Source organism: Hordeum vulgare, chromosome 2H (genome assembly GCF_904849725.1).
Source record: "Hordeum vulgare subsp. vulgare chromosome 2H, MorexV3_pseudomolecules_assembly, whole genome shotgun sequence".
Lineage (NCBI taxonomy): Eukaryota > Viridiplantae > Streptophyta > Magnoliopsida > Poales > Poaceae > Hordeum > Hordeum vulgare.
The window spans coordinates 352,281,946-352,298,704 of NC_058519.1; the positions used below are offsets into that span (position 1 = coordinate 352,281,946).

At 44.7% G+C, this 16,759-nt stretch overlaps 1 pseudogene across 1 annotated transcript; it reads right to left on the minus strand.

Moving 5' to 3' along the window:
- Positions 1-352: 352 nt before the first annotated feature.
- Positions 353-4,316, minus strand: LOC123426255 (annotated as a pseudogene). The gene is made up of 5 exons (XR_006622124.1): positions 4,209-4,316; positions 3,002-3,238; positions 2,560-2,897; positions 1,023-1,115; positions 353-942 (listed from the first exon to the last, which is right to left on the minus strand). The product of XR_006622124.1 is annotated as a peroxisomal membrane protein 13-like (transcript).
- Between the last annotated feature and the right edge of the window lie 12,443 nt (positions 4,317-16,759).

The window sequence follows — 16,759 nt, forward strand, 5'->3', positions numbered from 1 at the left end:
AGGATGGATTCAACGATCCATCAGGGGTGCTCCAGACGTGTTTCCTGTGGGTACTTTCTTTCTTGGAGTCGAGACAATGATATCTGCATCATCATCATCCTCAGCTGTCGCAACAATCTTCAAAGCCAACTTCAGTTAAAATTAATGCAACCCGTGTAAATGTTGGTCATGCTACCAACAATTCAAGTTATTTTTTTAGCTTAACCCATGTCAATATTTCAACAGTTTGGCTGCTATGATAAGATAATAATCCTCACTTTCTTGGCAAGAATCAATGCATAATACATCTGCTTCAGTTAGCTGGAGAAAACATTTTTGTTCAAGTCTCTACTTCTGTGACACACTTACTGCGAAGATTAAATGTTTGCACTTCATTATATCTTCAAGGCCACCTTCAGTTGAAAATCAAACTAACAAATAGGGAACACAATACATTTTGCTCCGTTCTTTTCAAGATAACAGGTACTATTATTTACCCTCCACATACATACAAACAACAAAAATACTTCAATAACACTGCATCCTCCAGCAAAGCAAACTGGCCATCATTAGGCTCACAGCAGATTAAGCCATGAAAATCAGAAAGAGCAGCCCTTGTGTTCTTTCGCTAACTGCAACAGACAATTTCTCCGACTGGATACTCTTCTTCGCTTTCTGATTGATGGTTGCTGACATACATGCTTTGGCAATCTTTCCTTTGCTAACCGTATGTTTCTATTAGTTCAACAGCACATATAAGGGCAAGGCGTCTTAGTTTCCCCAAACATTGTCCCATGAGTTGTTGTTGGCTTTTGGTGTCTCAAAAAGCTGCTGGCCAGGTCCCTCTAATGCAGGGGCCTCAGTGCCCTGAACACGGCCTTTCTTTGACTTTGTTCGCACTCCTATCAGGCGCAAGACAAATCTCGCAAGCTCACCGTAAAGCATCCCAGACCGATCAAAAAGCTGCGGCAATCAGATACAAACAATGTAAGTACATGCTATTTGAACCCAATACAAACGAGGAAAACATAAAATAACAGTACCTGCAACATAGCTGTAATGAATAAATAGAAGGCTTGTGTGTTTTGTTCAACGAGAAATGCAACTCGCCCAAAGAAACTGACGGCACCATGCATCTGTAGCAAAATCCATGATTAGTTATGAAGAATTGTTTTCAAAAGATTAAGCATGTGTTAAACCGTCAAAGTAATGGGAGAACTATTATAATTCGGCAGTGTTTGATAGCAAAGTATTGTAAAAAATAAAGTACTGATAAACTACAGTAATTTAACCTGGAGGTACAAAAAGAACACGGTTTTGACATAACAAGGTATTTTGGAGTATTTAGAAACTGTAGAGACCTGTTTGACAAGAGCTTATATGCGTCAACTAAAATTAACTAGCCAGTCGTTTGAAGCAGTTGCAAACGCTCACGTTGCTAGCTAGTTAGACGTTGCAAGCTGATGAACGACCATGCACAGAGCACCGGCATGCACAAACCAGTACGAGCACAGACTAATTGAACGGACGCGCAAGCTCAATGTCACACCCATTAAGGAGGAGCAGTCAAACTTACAACGTACTGACATGGAGCAAGGACCTGAGGCTCTGCAACACGGCTATGCCAGAGGCTCACCACGCGAGGCGGAGCTCGGGTTGACGGGAACGACTTGGTCATCCCGGCCAGGCCAGTCCATCAGGCTATATAAGATCTAGTAACGGAGCGAACACGGATTGGGCGGACACGACTCAGGGAAATCAGAGAAAGCAGTGGGAAGAACCTTTTTGATTTGTCCATGGCCGCCGACCAAGACGCCATCCACACACAACAGGGCGGCGGCGGCTGCTTAGGTGGGCTCGTTCTTTTCACGTGCTCGGTTAAAAAAAAAGAGGTCCAGGGTTGTTTTTTTTATCCAGAGAAAATACCATGGTTTAGGGAATACTGTTGTATTAATAGTTTTTTGTGGTTGCCAAACAGCTCACCGTAATTAAAACCGGGGTAATCTGAAAAACTCTAGTATTTTCATAATACAAACTTCCTCTGTACCACAATACTTGTAGGTGGGGGAACTTGTATTAGTTCTCCCCAACAACAAGTATTTAGGTACAGAGGGAGTAGAAAATACTCAGCTATCAAACAGGGCCTTCAGGTGTTGTATGAATGAAATGTAACTTCACGCATGTCTATCTATAAACTTTGATATACTCGATGATAAGATCTCTACTCCAAAAAACAAATGTGAACAAGCATGGTCAAATGTTCAACATTACCATGATGACACACTAGAATGTACATTAACTAAAACCTACTGTACTTAACTAGACATATCAAAACAGGTACAACATAGAAACTCACAACAGCCTGGGCTTCAGAGTAAAACATAGTGGATAATTGGATGAAGAAACTGTAAACAAAGATTGGTTTGCTTTAGGCAGCAAATGTTCGTAACCAAACATTTCACATTAGACATTAATGAACACTCGGAAAGTTATTGCATGCTTCAATGTGCACTGGATGGTTGGACCAATTGAAACAGAACACAATCATGATCAGTGAAAAAGTAAGCAGAAGTATTATACCACACGTAGGAAGGACACCCAGAAACCCGGTGGTGCAGCAGGAGGGCCAAATGAATTTGGATCCGGATTGCCGTAAGGGCCCATACCACCCATACCGCCCATTCCACCCATGCCGCCCATACCACCCATGCCACCCATGCCGCCCATACCATAACCACCATAAGAGCCTCCCATCCCACTGTTATACATGCCTCCTCCATACATCCCGGAACCTCCATAGAGGCCGCCACCTCCTCCATAGCTGGAGTACATGCTATTCCCATAGAGCCCCCCGCCGCTACCATAAGTACTGCCATATCCACCAGCCGAACTATACATATTGGATCCGTATCCTGTTCCTGTATAAGAGGAAATGAACATTCTGAGGACAACCGTTGTTGGCAAGATATCCCCAAAAGGCAGACAAGCTTCAAATAGGCTCTAGGTCAGTACAGTAGATTACCTCCATAAGAATTTCCATAGCCTGTTTGCTGCCAAGGACGTTGGGGCATAGGCCTCGAGATGGGGTTATTTACATTGGCAGACATGTTCCTCTCTGTAGCAGCAATGGTTTCTCCAGGTTTAGCTGTACCAGAAGCTTCGACGACATCACTAGTGCTGCCACCAGATGGGGGTTTGAAAGGCAACGGACCGGATGTTCCCTCAGCCCCAGCACGTTCCCACGGTTTTGGTGGTGCACCTGGAAATTTAATCGAGCGAAGATCAGACTTGATTTCAACCACTTAGAAATCGATATGTGAGGCATAGCATCAGTGAGTTGAGAGGCATTACAAAACCCCATAGCCGGAAAATGAAAAGCATGTGACTGGCAGTGAGCTAGCAACAAACTACAATAATGAAGAATGGCCAACACAACTGGAGTGCAGAAACAGAAGATCAATAGAAGGCTACAACAGGAAATGCACAAGTAGGTGAGCTATCTTTCAGCCAAGAACCTCGTTTAGCCAAATAAGCATTTTTTTTGTCGTATATATAAAAGGGATGGGTTTAGCAACAAGAAAAAAGAGGTATATGATCAAATGCCCGATTTTAGGCTGCCTCCCAGGAAGGACTAGTTACTTTGTTACACCTCAAATGGCCCGTGTACTTTGACAAACTAGTATAAGCCTATAAGAGACGTCAACCAATCATGGAACATCAAGAGCCCCAGGGTATGCAAAACTCTGGTCCCACGAGCTAACAAAACCCTCTTGGATCATGCCAATCAATATAGAATCAAGCTCAGAGCTACAAATTAGCAGGTACTGGCACATCAAGCAGCCATCTCCGGGAACACGTCGAACTACTAACCGGTCGAACAACGCCAATTCCTAGCAAATCAACAAAACTGACGCCAGTTCCACCTTCCTTAATCCACGTCAAGATAGCTCGAGCAACCCCGCAAGAATTCATCGTCGCAAGCTCCAAGTTCGTACACAAGCACGTCCCCGCACCTCAAATCTCTCCTTCAACTGGGGAAACATCCCTAAACAACCGCTCGCCTCAAAGTTCGCGGCCGAAATCTCAAGCGGAACCGAACAAGCATACCCGAATCGGAGCGAATCCTCCGCTACGGGGTGTACTTGGCATGGAATCGGACAAATTAATCGAGGAATCGAGAGTTTGTTGGGGGATCTATCTAGGGTTGGAGCGGGAGGGGAAGGACGAACCTGCCATTGACGTGCGAGGCCTACTCTGTTCTGTTCACCGGCAAAGGCAAAGGGTCGTGCGACGCAAGCCGACCCCCGCTCGCCCGCAGCCGATTATATGTATATATTTCCCCTCAATTTTTGCAGCGGATAAAAATAGGCAGCAGTGCGTCAGCAGTCGACTGGACCGAGTTGCTCCTTTCTCTACTCCGAGCGCGTGCAGTCCTGCTTCTCGGCTGGTTCGTCTCGGTCACGTTGCGGAACCAGTGGATGTCAAAAAAAAAAATTCACCCGCGCGCCAACTCGAACGGGACAATCCATTTTATTCGCCATCGTCCGTTTGAATCCGCGAATAAAAAGTTAGTCCAACGCGCCGACTCAAACAAACACGCGTTCACTTTTTGTTCGCCTGTCGATTCATTTCTGGCCTAATTTTGAGCCTGATTTGCGTCGGCGCGGACACGAACCGGATACGCGCGACACGCGCCTACTCCCTTCCTTGCCCGTCAGTCAGTGACAAAGCGGCCACCTTTTTCCTTCACTTTCCCCAAACCCTCCCGCTCGCTCCCGCGTCCGCTCCCACCGTCATGGACGACGACATCGAGGTCGTTGCCGGCCTCGTCCAGCGCCGCCCAAGAAGAAGAAGGAGTAGACGTCCGAGGAGCGGGCTGTGAAGTAGGCCAAGAGGAAGGGCCGGAGGCACGAGCAAGATGCAAGGGGCGAGGCAGCCGCCGCCGCCGCCGCCGCGCAACAGGAAGACACCAATTTCCGGGTGAAGGCAGCGACGAGGGAGGCCTTGTTCTACCTAGGGGTAAATCCTAGCCAGCACGGGCTTGTCAACGCCGTTGGTGCCGCGTCCGCGGCCGGCACGGGCTCGTCAGCATATCCTCGGATGTTGCTGTCGGAGTTGCCGCGCGCGTCTTCCACGCAGCCGATTCCCGGCTTCCACGTCTACCCGCAAGGCAACCGCTTCTTCGAGGAATGCTCGCCGGAGGTGAGCATTGTGGCCCATTCCACGCCTGCGCCGGTGACCATCGACCTCAACGCCACGTCGATGGCACGCGGATCATCCAGGGTCGGTCCTGACATTTCGGGGGGCCGGGGCAAAGGTGAAACCCGGGGCCCTTTTAACATAAACATAAAAATCATAATTTAAGTTTTGACTTCGGCTCTTGAAAGTCCAAAAAATTACGGATAATTAGGTAATTATACAAGCATATAGCTTCGATCATGTCCTTTATTTAAACTCCAAAGCAGGTCAAATACGAATTTATAGGCTATAAATTTCGAGCCACTTTACCAAATCTAGAAAACAATCAAAGAATATTTGAAAAGTTATCTATGTCATTCATGTTGTAATCGAACACTGGTTATGCCTGAAAATGGACTAGTTCTTACTAAATAGAAATCTGCTAAAATTTGTAAAATAAAAGTTTGCCCAACTTTGAAAATGCTTGTAAAACAACAATGAATCAAAACTCGAAAAATGAGGTTCGACTCGAGTGCAATCCATAACCATTACAAAATTGATTTTTGTATCATATCGAAATTAAGCATGGACAATGCTATTTTCAAAACACTAATCTCATTCAATGATTGGATTATCAGGAAAAAAAATCTGCATCGACTTGAATTAACAAAGGACAAATTTAGGAACTAGGGACTACTAAAAAAGTTACCTTTGAGTTGTAGAACAAGGTTTAAAAAAATCACATGATTGATTTTCTGAGCTAATGCAAGCAGCCCTCGTCCGCTCTTGTCGCTTATTCCTCGCTGCTGCTGATGTGCATGCAGCTGCAGGTGATCAGGCTTGGTGAGGGTGCGACTAGATGACCATCAAGCGATGGCAAGGGTGCTCGGCGGCGGGCAAAGTCATCCGGCGGTGTGCCTTGCATGATACATCACCATCATTGATCTTATCTCTTTTTTTGTTGTTGAGAATTTCTGCTTGATTTGATATGATCGATGAGCCATGGTGTGCGAGTTTTTCTTTGCAAGAGATCGTGCGTGCATCACGCACATGCATGGTTACCTAACCTAGCAAACCCACTTGGATCAGATTTAGTCGCTTATTATTTCTCTTTGTGTGCTTCTGCTTCTACACGCAACGGCCTGAAGCCTTTGCTTCACGGGAGAAGCCGTGGGCTACTTATGTTACATACGTGAGAGGGGGCCCTAGATTTTGGGGGCCCGGGGCGGCCGCCTGATGACGAGATGATGTATATACTTCTCGCACCCCGTTGGTTACCCCAAGTGGAAGGTTGAGATGTAGTCAGGAGCAAGTTTTCCCTCACATGAGAACTGTAAGGTTTATCGAACCAGGAGGACTCCTAGGATGAACAAGTAGGTGTCTTTCACCCTGGCGCTAGCAGAAGACGTGGACTTACACACACAACAAATAACTATGCTCCCAACGAGTACAGAGAGGTTCTCAATCTCTCCGGCCTTGTAGTTTGCAAAGGATCAAAACACAAGCGGGAACAGTAATAGTGATTACAACGGAGAAGTAAATGAAAGCGGTAAATGATGGAGGTGTAAACAATGATGATGATATGGACCGGAGTCACATGATGTTCACTAGTGACGTTTCTCTCCCAAAAGACGGTAAATAGCTATGCTTGGGTAAACAAATCACAGTTGGGCAATTGACAGGATTATGAACGCACCGCAATGCTAATTATGCTACTTGATAGTTAGAGGTTCAATAGTAATGGGCAGTACGCCAAGACAAGTAGACCGTCTATTCATCAGCATCTACTTACTAATCATCCACCTTGAGATATCTATCCAGAACATCTCTCCGGTATTAAGTAGCGAGCCCCACCCAAAGTGTAAACTCAAAGCAACGGGCAACTGCATTAACGAACTATGCGTAAGGTAAACAATCCTTGCAACCGTGGTCACAATCACCGTTGTTTTCTCCCTGGTGGCAACAGCACATCCCCTAGTCTCATGTTTCTGTCACTCAAGCTAGACATCGAGGGGCATGAACCCACAATCATGCATAACGCTCCCTCTTGGAGTTACAATCTACTACTCGGCCAAAGCAATAAATAGCAACGGAGAACATGCATGAATCACTAACAAACATAATATAAAAGGATAATCAAATATATAACTCATAACAATCTGAACATAATCTCATAATCCATCGGATCCCAACAAACTGAGCATAGCAATAGCAAGAGAATTACATAGATGCCTTGATCATGTAGGGCAGCTCACAAGGACTAACCATTGAAGCACAATATTGGAGAGAAGACATCACATAGCTACTGGTCATGGACCCATGGTCCAAGGAGGACTACTCACCGCAGGTCCGGGAAGCGTCCATGGCGGTGGAGAAGCTCCCGGAGGTCAACCCTCCCTCCGGCAGGGTGCCAGAAAGAGGTCTCGTGACGCTCCCGATCTCGGAACGCTCCGGCGGCAGAAAGATGGAGAAATTCGCGATTTTGGAAGTTGTGGAAGGGTTTCTTCTCGGGACTCTAAATATAGGCTAAAGGAGGGCACCGGAGGAGGTGGGGCCCCCAGGCGGCCTCCTGGCGCGGCCTAGGGCCAGGCCGCGCCAGCAGGTCGCCTAGGCAGCCCCTGGCTCCCCTCTGGCCCATCTTCGGTGATCCGGAAGCTTCTGTTTCGCTGATTTTTATATATTTTTCCTCGATTTTTTCGGGCTTCGGAAAATTGGGTAAAAGCCCCTGCAAAATAGACATCGGCACACAAAAACTGACACTGGGTGCACTGAGTTAGTAGGTTAGTCCAAATATGTGTAAAATGATATAAAAGTGTAGCAAAACATATAACAATGTCACCCAAAAGATCATGGAACAAACAGAAATTATAGATACGTTTGGGACATATCAACATCCCCAAGCTTAATTGCTGCTCGTCCTCGAGTAGATAAATGATAACAGAATAATTTATGTGGTGACATGCTAACACACATATAAGAACTTCAAAGTAAAGCAAGTAAGATATGCAATTCAAGTCAAGACAATAACGAGCAAGAGTCTATATCTAGTATTGAATTTAGCAAAGTAAGAACATAAAGGTGCAAGAGCTCTCGCTGTCCGTGACTCGAATGTCTCCAAACGGTGTTTGCGTGCAAGAAGTGGGAGATGGGTTGAGATCATCAAATATATATTTTTAATTGAGAACTCAATCTACTAAACTTTCACATTTAGTCTCCTTCGGAATCTTATTTTGACTCATCCCCAAACCACTAGTCAGGCACAAGTCAAAATGATCCTCTCCCTTTTGACTTTGAGCACTCATGCAATGGATGAGCGTAAGCAAGATATGTTGGCACTTAGGATGGCAAATAGAATAATAATGGGGAAGGAAGACAAAAAGGTGTGGAAGGCTCACATCAATGAGGGCAACCATAGGCGAGAGAAAACCAAATGAGAGATATGATGTGAGGAGTAGGGATTTCCATGTAACGGATGCACATATGAGCTAAGGTAAGCTCTCCAATGGAACTAGTGGGGGTGCATCCAACTTGTTTGCTCATGAAGACCTATAGGTCATTTGAGGAGGCTCATCATTGGAATATGCAAACCAAGTTCTATAGTGTAAGGGTCCCCACATAGTTATGCATGAATGATAATCTCTATGTATACCTATATAGCAATGGAGTACGAGTGTGGATCTTCAAAAGGAATAGTAGTGTTGCCCCCTTCTCTCTTTTTATTTATTTATTTCTTTTTATTTTTCTCTTTTTTTGTGGCCTCTTTGGCTCTTTATTTTTATCTCTCATTTGTCCTCTTTGGGGTCTTTTGTTTGTCCTATTTGGGATATTTTCCTCACTTAATGGCAACACCCTATGTTTTACATGAATAAAAATAAGATCATCACACTTTATAGGAAGTACTCAACATAAAGACAAGTGAAAACTATCTTGATGTATGCAAATGTATGCCTCTACGAGTGTAGCAGGATATGCCATGATACTAGCGTGTCATGTAGCAATAATTGGAGCAAGTCCCAACTATCATACCGCTCTACGATCAAGCAAAAGCATGTATGACATGAAGATCAAGTCATGAGATGGTGGATGTTGCATCGCAGTGTATCTCGGAAAGGCTATGGAAATGCCTTAATAGGTAGGTATGGTGGCTGTTTTGAGGAAAGATATAATGAGGCTTATGTATGACAGAGTGTATCATGTCATAGGTGTTGGGGAACGTCGCATGGGAAACAAAAAATTTCCTACGAGCACGAAGACCTATCATGGTGATGTCCATCTACGAGAGGAGATTTGGATCTACGTACCCTTGTAGATCGCACAGCAGGAAGCGTTAAGAAACGCAGTTGATGTAGTGGAACGTCCTCACGTCCCTCGATCCGCCTCGCGAACCGTCCCACGAACCGTCCCGCGGTCCGTCCCACGATCCGCTCCGATCTAGTGCCGAACGGACGGCACCTCCGCGTTCAGCACACGTACAACTCGACGATGATCTCGGCCTTCTTGATCCAGCAAGCAAGATGGAGAAGTAGATGAGTTCTCCGGCAGCGTGACGGCGCTCCGGTGGTGGTGAAGGATCTACTCCTACAAGGCTCCTCCCAAGCTCCATAGAAATACGATCTAGAGGAAAAACCGTGGTGTTTGTGGTCGGGCTGCCGTGGCAAAAGTTGTCTCAAATCAGCCCTAAAACTCCACTATATATAGGAGGAGGGGAGGGGAGGCTTGCCTTGGGGTCCAAGACCCCAAGGGTGCACCGGCCAAGGAGGTGGAGGAGTCCACCTCCAATCCTAGTCCAACTAGGATTGGAAGGTGGAGTTCTTCCCTTCCTTCCCACCTCTTTTTTTTTCTTTTCTCTTTGATTTTATTATCCCTTGCGCATAGGCCTTATTGGGCTATCCCACCAGCCCACCAAGGGCTGGTGCGCCACCCCTAGGGCCTACGGGCTTCCCCGGGTGGGTTGGCCCCCTCCTAGTGAACATCCGGAGCCCATTCGTCACTCCCGATACATTCCCGGTAATGCCTGAAAACCTTCCGGCAATCAAATGAGGTCATCCTATATATCAATTTTCGTCTCCGGACCATTACGGAAACCCTCGTGATGTCCGTGATCTCATCCGGGAGTCCGAACAACATTCGGTAACCACACATATAACTCAACTATACTAAAACATCGCCGAACCTTAAGTGTGCAGACCCTGCGGGTTCGGAACTATGCAGACATGCCCCGAGGTACTCCTCGGTCAATATCCAATAGTGGGACCTGGATGCCCATATTGGATCCTACATATTCTCTGAATAACTTATCGGTTGAACCTCAGTGTCAAGGATTCACGCAATCTTGTATGGCATTCCCTTTGTCCTTCGGTATGTTACTTGCCCGAGATTCGATCATCGGTATCCGCATACCTATTTCAATCTCGTTACCGGCAAGTCTCTTTTTTCGTTCCGTAATACAAGATCCCGTGATTTACACTAAGTCACATTGCTTGCAAGGCTTGTGTGTGATGTTGTATTACCGAGTGGGCCCCGAGGTACCTCTCTGTCACATGGAGTGACAAATCCCAGTCTTGATCCATACTAACCCAACGGACACCTTTGGAAATACCTGTAGAGCACCTTTATAGTCACCCAGTTATGTTGTGACATTTGATACACACAAGGTATCCCTCCGGTGCCAGTGGGTTATATGATCTCATGGTCATAGGAACAAATACTTGACACGCAGAAAACAATAGCAATAAAATGACACGATCAATTTGTTACGTTTATAGTTTGGGTCTAGTCCATCACATGATTCTCCTAATGATGTGATCCAGTTATCAAGCAACAACACTTTGCACATAGTCATAAAACCTTGACTATCGTTGATCAACTGGCTAGCCAACTAGAGGCTTGCTAGGGACATTGTTATGTCTATTTATCGAGACATGTATCTATGTTTTCATTCAATACAATTATAGCATCGATAATAAACGATTATCTTTAAACAGGAAATATAATAATAACTATTTATCATTGCCTCTAGGGCATATTTCCAACAGTCTCCCACTTGCACTAGAGTCAATAATCTAGTCCTCACATCGCCATGCGATTTACATTGTAATAAATCGAACACCCATACAGTTCTGGTGTTGATCATGTTTTGCCCGTGGAAGAGGTTTAGTCAGCGGGTGTGCTACATTCAGATCCGTGTGCACTTTGCAAATATTCACGTCCTCTAACTCGACGTAGTCGCGGATGAGGTTGAAGCGTCGTTTGATGTGTCTGGTCTTCTTGTGAAACCTTGGTTCGTTTGCTAAGGCAATGGCACCAGTGTTGTCACATAACAGAGTTAATGGATCTAGTGCGCTCGGCACAACTCCAAGATTTGTCATGAACTGCTTCATCCACACACCCTCCTTTGCCGCCTGAGAGGTAGCCATGTACTCCGCTTCACATGTAGAATCTGCTACTACGCTTTGCTTGGAACTACACCAGCTTACCGCACCCCCATTAAGAATAAATACGTATCCGGTTTGAGACTTAGAGTCATCCGGATTGGTGTCAAAACTTGCGTCGACGTAACCTTTTACGACGAGCTCCTTGTCACCTCCATACACGAGAAACATTTCCTTAGTCATTTTCAGGTACTTCAGAATATTCTTGACCACCATCCAGTGATCCACTCCTGGATTACTCTGAAACCTGCCTGCCATACTTATGGCCAAGCTAACGTTTGGTCTAGTGCACAACATTGCATACATGATAGAACCTATGGCTGAAGCGTAGGGGATGGAACTCATTGTCTTTCTATCTTCCGCAGTTGCTGGGCACTGAGTCTTACTCAATTTTATACATTGTAACACTGGCAAGAACCCTTTCTTGGACTGATCCATTTTGAACTTCTTCAAAACTTTATCAAGGTATGTGCTTTGTGAAAGTCCTATCAGGCGTTTCGATCTATCCCTATAGATCTTAATGCCTAGAATGTAAGCAGCTTCTCCTAGGTCCTTCATAGAGAAACTTTTATTCAAGTAATCTTTTATGCTCTCCAAAAGCTCCACATTGTTTCCAATCAGCAATATGTCGTCCACATATAATATTAGAAACGCCACAGAGCTCCCACTCACTTTCTTGTAAATACAAGATTCTCCAATCACTTGTATAAACCCAAATGCTTTGATCACCTGATCAAAACGCTTATTCCAACTCTGAGATGCTTGCACCAGTCCATAAATGGATCGCTGGAGTTTGCACACTTTGTCAGCATTCTTAGGATCAACAAAACCTTCGGGTTGCATCATATACAACTCTTCCTTACGAAAACCGTTAAGGAACGCCGTTTTGACATCCATCTGCCAGATTTCATAATCGTAAAAGGCAACTATTGCTAACATGATTCGGACAGACTTAAGCATCGCTACCGGTGAGAAAGTCTCATCATAGTCAATTCCTTGAACTTGTGAAAAACCCTTTGCCACAAGTCCAGCTTTATAAACGGTCACATTACCGTATGCGTCTGTCTTCTTCTTATAGATCCATTTGTTCTGAATAGCCTTGCGGCCTTCAGGTAGTACTTCTAAAGTCCACACTTTGTTCTCGTACATGGATCCTATCTCGGACTTCATGGCCTCTAGCCATTTGTTGGAATCCGGGCCCACCATTGCTTCTTCACAATTCGCAGGTTCATTGTTGTCCAACAACAAAATCGTTAAGACAGGATTACCGTACCACTCGGGAGCAGCACGTGATCTAGTCGACCTGCGAGGTCCGACAGTAACTTGATCCGAAGTTTCATGATCATCATCATCAACTTGTTCCTCAACCGGTGTCGCAGCAACAGGGGTTTCCCCTTGCCCTGCGCCACCATCAAGAGGAATCAGAGGTTCGACAACTTCATCAAGTTCTATCTTCCTCCCACTCAATTCTTTCGAGAGAAACTCCTTCTCAAGAAAAGCTCCATTTTTTAGCAACAAACACTTTGTCCTCGGATTTGAGATAGCAGGTATACCCAACTGTCTCTTTTGGGTAACCTATGAAGACACACTTTTCTGCTTTGGGTTCCAGCTTTTCAGGCTGAAGCTTTTTGACGTAAGCATCACATCCCCAAACTTTAAGAAATGACAACTTTGGTCTTTTGCCATACCATAGTTCGTATGGCGTCGTCTCAACGGATTTTGATGGTGCCCTATTTAAAGTGAATGCAGATGTTTCTAATGCATAACCCCAAAATGATAACGGCAAATCGGTAAGAGACATCATAGATCGCACCATCTCTAATAAAGTACGATTATGACGTTCGGACACACCATTACGCTGTGGTGTTCCAGACGGTGTCAACTGTGAAACAATTCCACATTGTCTTAAGTGAGCACCAAACTCGAAACTCAGATATTCACCCCCACGATCAGACCGTAGGAACTTGATCTTCTTGTTACGATGATTTTTGACTTCACTCTGAAATTGTTTGAACTTTTCAAACGTCTCAGACTTGTGCTTCATCAAGTAGACATAACCATATCTACTTAGATCGTCAGTGAAGGTGAGAAAATAACGATATCCGCCGCGTGCCTCCACACTCATTGGACCACACACATCGGTATGTATGATTTCCAACAAGTCACTTGCACGCTCCATTGTTCCGGAGAACGGAGTCTTAGTCATCTTGCCCATGAGGCATGGTTCGCACGTGTCAAGTGAATCGAAGTCAAGTGACTCCAAAAGTCCATCAGTATGGAGTCTCTAGGGCATATTTCCAACAATAGGTTTGGATGCACCGGCGGAGTTTGCACCAACTCTCAATGTGAGAAAGGGCAATGCACGGTACCGAAGAGGCTAGCAAAATATGGATGGTGGAAGTGCCAACAATCGAATACTCACATTAGTCCAAAGAACTCATACATTTATTATCGGTAACTCTCTATTTAGTTAGGAAATTCACAAAGAAACAAGTACCCTGAGGAGGAGTGTTTGGGGGTTTGGTTATCCTTGCGCATCCTCGACTCATGGTAACATGAGGGTACTCTATATATTCCAACCCCTCCATAGGTTAGCGATCAATTTAGTAGCTAGAGTTCTCAACTAATTTTTAGTTTTTGAAAAACACACGGATTTCCCAAAATACGACACTTATCACTAATAGGCTCAAGCTCTTGGCACCAATAGTCCAAACATTACTCAAATCAATACCTCAAAACTATTGCAGGTTACTATTATACTGAAATAGCAACCTCAATTACCTACTCATGCAAGACACACAACTCAGTGCAATGAGCCAAATCTCTAAACAAGATAAGCATGATAATTCAAGAGAGTTCCAAAAGCAACCTAAATAAAATCTCTTAAAAAGATAAGCATTAAAACTAAGAGCTAAGCATGACAGTAGCTACGAAAAGATAAAGAACACAGACACAAAAGATAAGCATGAATACCTATGTTGTGTTCTAGAGTGTACTGGAGCGTGTCTCTCTCCTGGGTAATATTTCTTCAAGAGGAAGAGTGAGACTCAACAAACCGTCATCAACTTTGCTAATGAAGCTCTACGTCAACATGAAGCAAATATTTTGATGATTAGAAGTGACAACGGCACCGAGTTCAAGAACTACACCTTGGCTGAGTTCCTTAGTGATGAGGGGATCAAGCATCAATATTCAACACCCTACACCCCTCAACAAAATGGTGTGGCGGAGAGGAAGAACCGGACGTTGATGGACGCAGCAAGAACAATGATGGCGGAATTCAAATCTCTATACAACTTTTGGGCCGAAGCCATCAACACAGCATGTGATGCATCCAATCGGCTCTATATGTGCAAAGTCTTGAACAAGACTCCATATGAGATTCTCGCCGGAAACAAACCCAACCTCAAGTACTTCAGGGTATTCGGGTGTAAGTGCTTCATTCTCAAGAAAGGTGCACGTTTAGCTAAATTTGATTCTAGATCTCAAGAGGGCATTTTTGTTGGTTATGCTACAAATTCTCATGCTTACCGTGTCCTCAACAAGTCCATCGGGCTCATTGAGGAGACGTGTAATGTGGAGTTTGATGAAAATAATGGCTCCCAAGTGCAGCAAAGTGGTCTTTTGATGTAGGTGATGAAATTCCTCCCCGGGCCATAAGAAGAATGGGGATTGGTAAATACTCCCCATTGAGGAACCCCTTGTGGCCGAAGGAGAAGGACAATACTCTACTCAAGTGGAGCCATCACACTCGCTAGCCCCACACGCTTCCGATGAACAAAGAGAAGACCCTCAACCAGCTGAACAGGATCAAGGGCAAGATCAACCACATGAAGATGGTGATGCACCACATGATGTCCAAGTGCTTACACAAGGTTCTGAATCTTCTCAAGATCAAGATCAACTGCAACCACAAGATCAAGATCAAGACCAGCCACAAGATCAAGAACAAACCAGTGAGCCTTCTCAAGACGAAAATCAAGTTGATCAGGATGCTCCTCCTCAATTTCCTACCGCAACACCAAAGAGGGGTCGCGGTGCCAAGGCAGGATCAAAACTCAAAGCCAAGGCCAAGCAACGTGATCAAGTTGATGCTCCCCAATTAACAAGCGCGGAACTCTTGGAGCGTCGCGCAGCCAATATAGCATCCAAGCTGAGAGTCAAATCATATCTTATGAAGAACGTTCTTGGAAGCTTAAAAAGGGGAGTATCCACTCGTCAACAAATTTTAAATTTTTGTGAGCATCACGCGTTTGTTTCGTATTGTGAATCTCAAAACATACAGGAAGCGCTCGATGATGAGGATTGGCTTATGGCCATGCACGAATAACTGAACAACTTCGAGCGTAATCAAGTCTGGAAATGAGTGCCAGGACCAAAGGAGGAACATAATGTCATTGGGACCAAGGACCAAATGGATCTTCAAAAACAAGCAAGATGCCAATGGGATTGTGGTTCGAAACAAGGCAAGATTGGTGGCTCAAGGCTACTCCCAAGTCGAGGGTATCGACTACGGTGAAATCTTTGCCCCTGTTGCTCGTCTAGAATCTATTCGCATGCTTCTTGCATTTGCATCGCATCATGATTTCAAATTACAACAAATGGATGTGAAAAGTGCTTTTCTTAATGGTTCTTTAAATGAGTTGGTATATGTCAAACAACCCCCGGGATTCGAACATCCCAAGCTCCCCAATCATGTATACAAACTCAATAAGGCACTCTATGGCCTTAAACAAGCCCCACGTGTGTGGTATGAGTACCTTACTGATTTGTTACAAGATCGTGGGTTTGAAATTGGGAAGATTGATCCCACTCTTTTTACCAAGAAGGTCAAAGGGGATTTGTTCATATGCCAACTATATGTTGATGATATTATTTTTGGTTCCCCTAACGAATCTTTCAATGAAGAATTTGCTGCGCTAAAGACCGAGAAATTTGAGATGTCAATTATGGGTGAGTTGAAGTTCTTCCTCGGGTTCAAGATTAAACAAGGTTTAGAAGGAACCTTCATCAAACAAGCCAAGTACACCCAAGACATGCTCAAGAGGATCGAGCTAGAGGACGTCAAGCCGGTCAAGTATCCCATGCCAACCAGATGTAAGCTTGATAGTGATCCCAATGGTAAAGCAGTGGATCAAAAGGTATATCGCTCCGTGATTGGATCCCTTCTT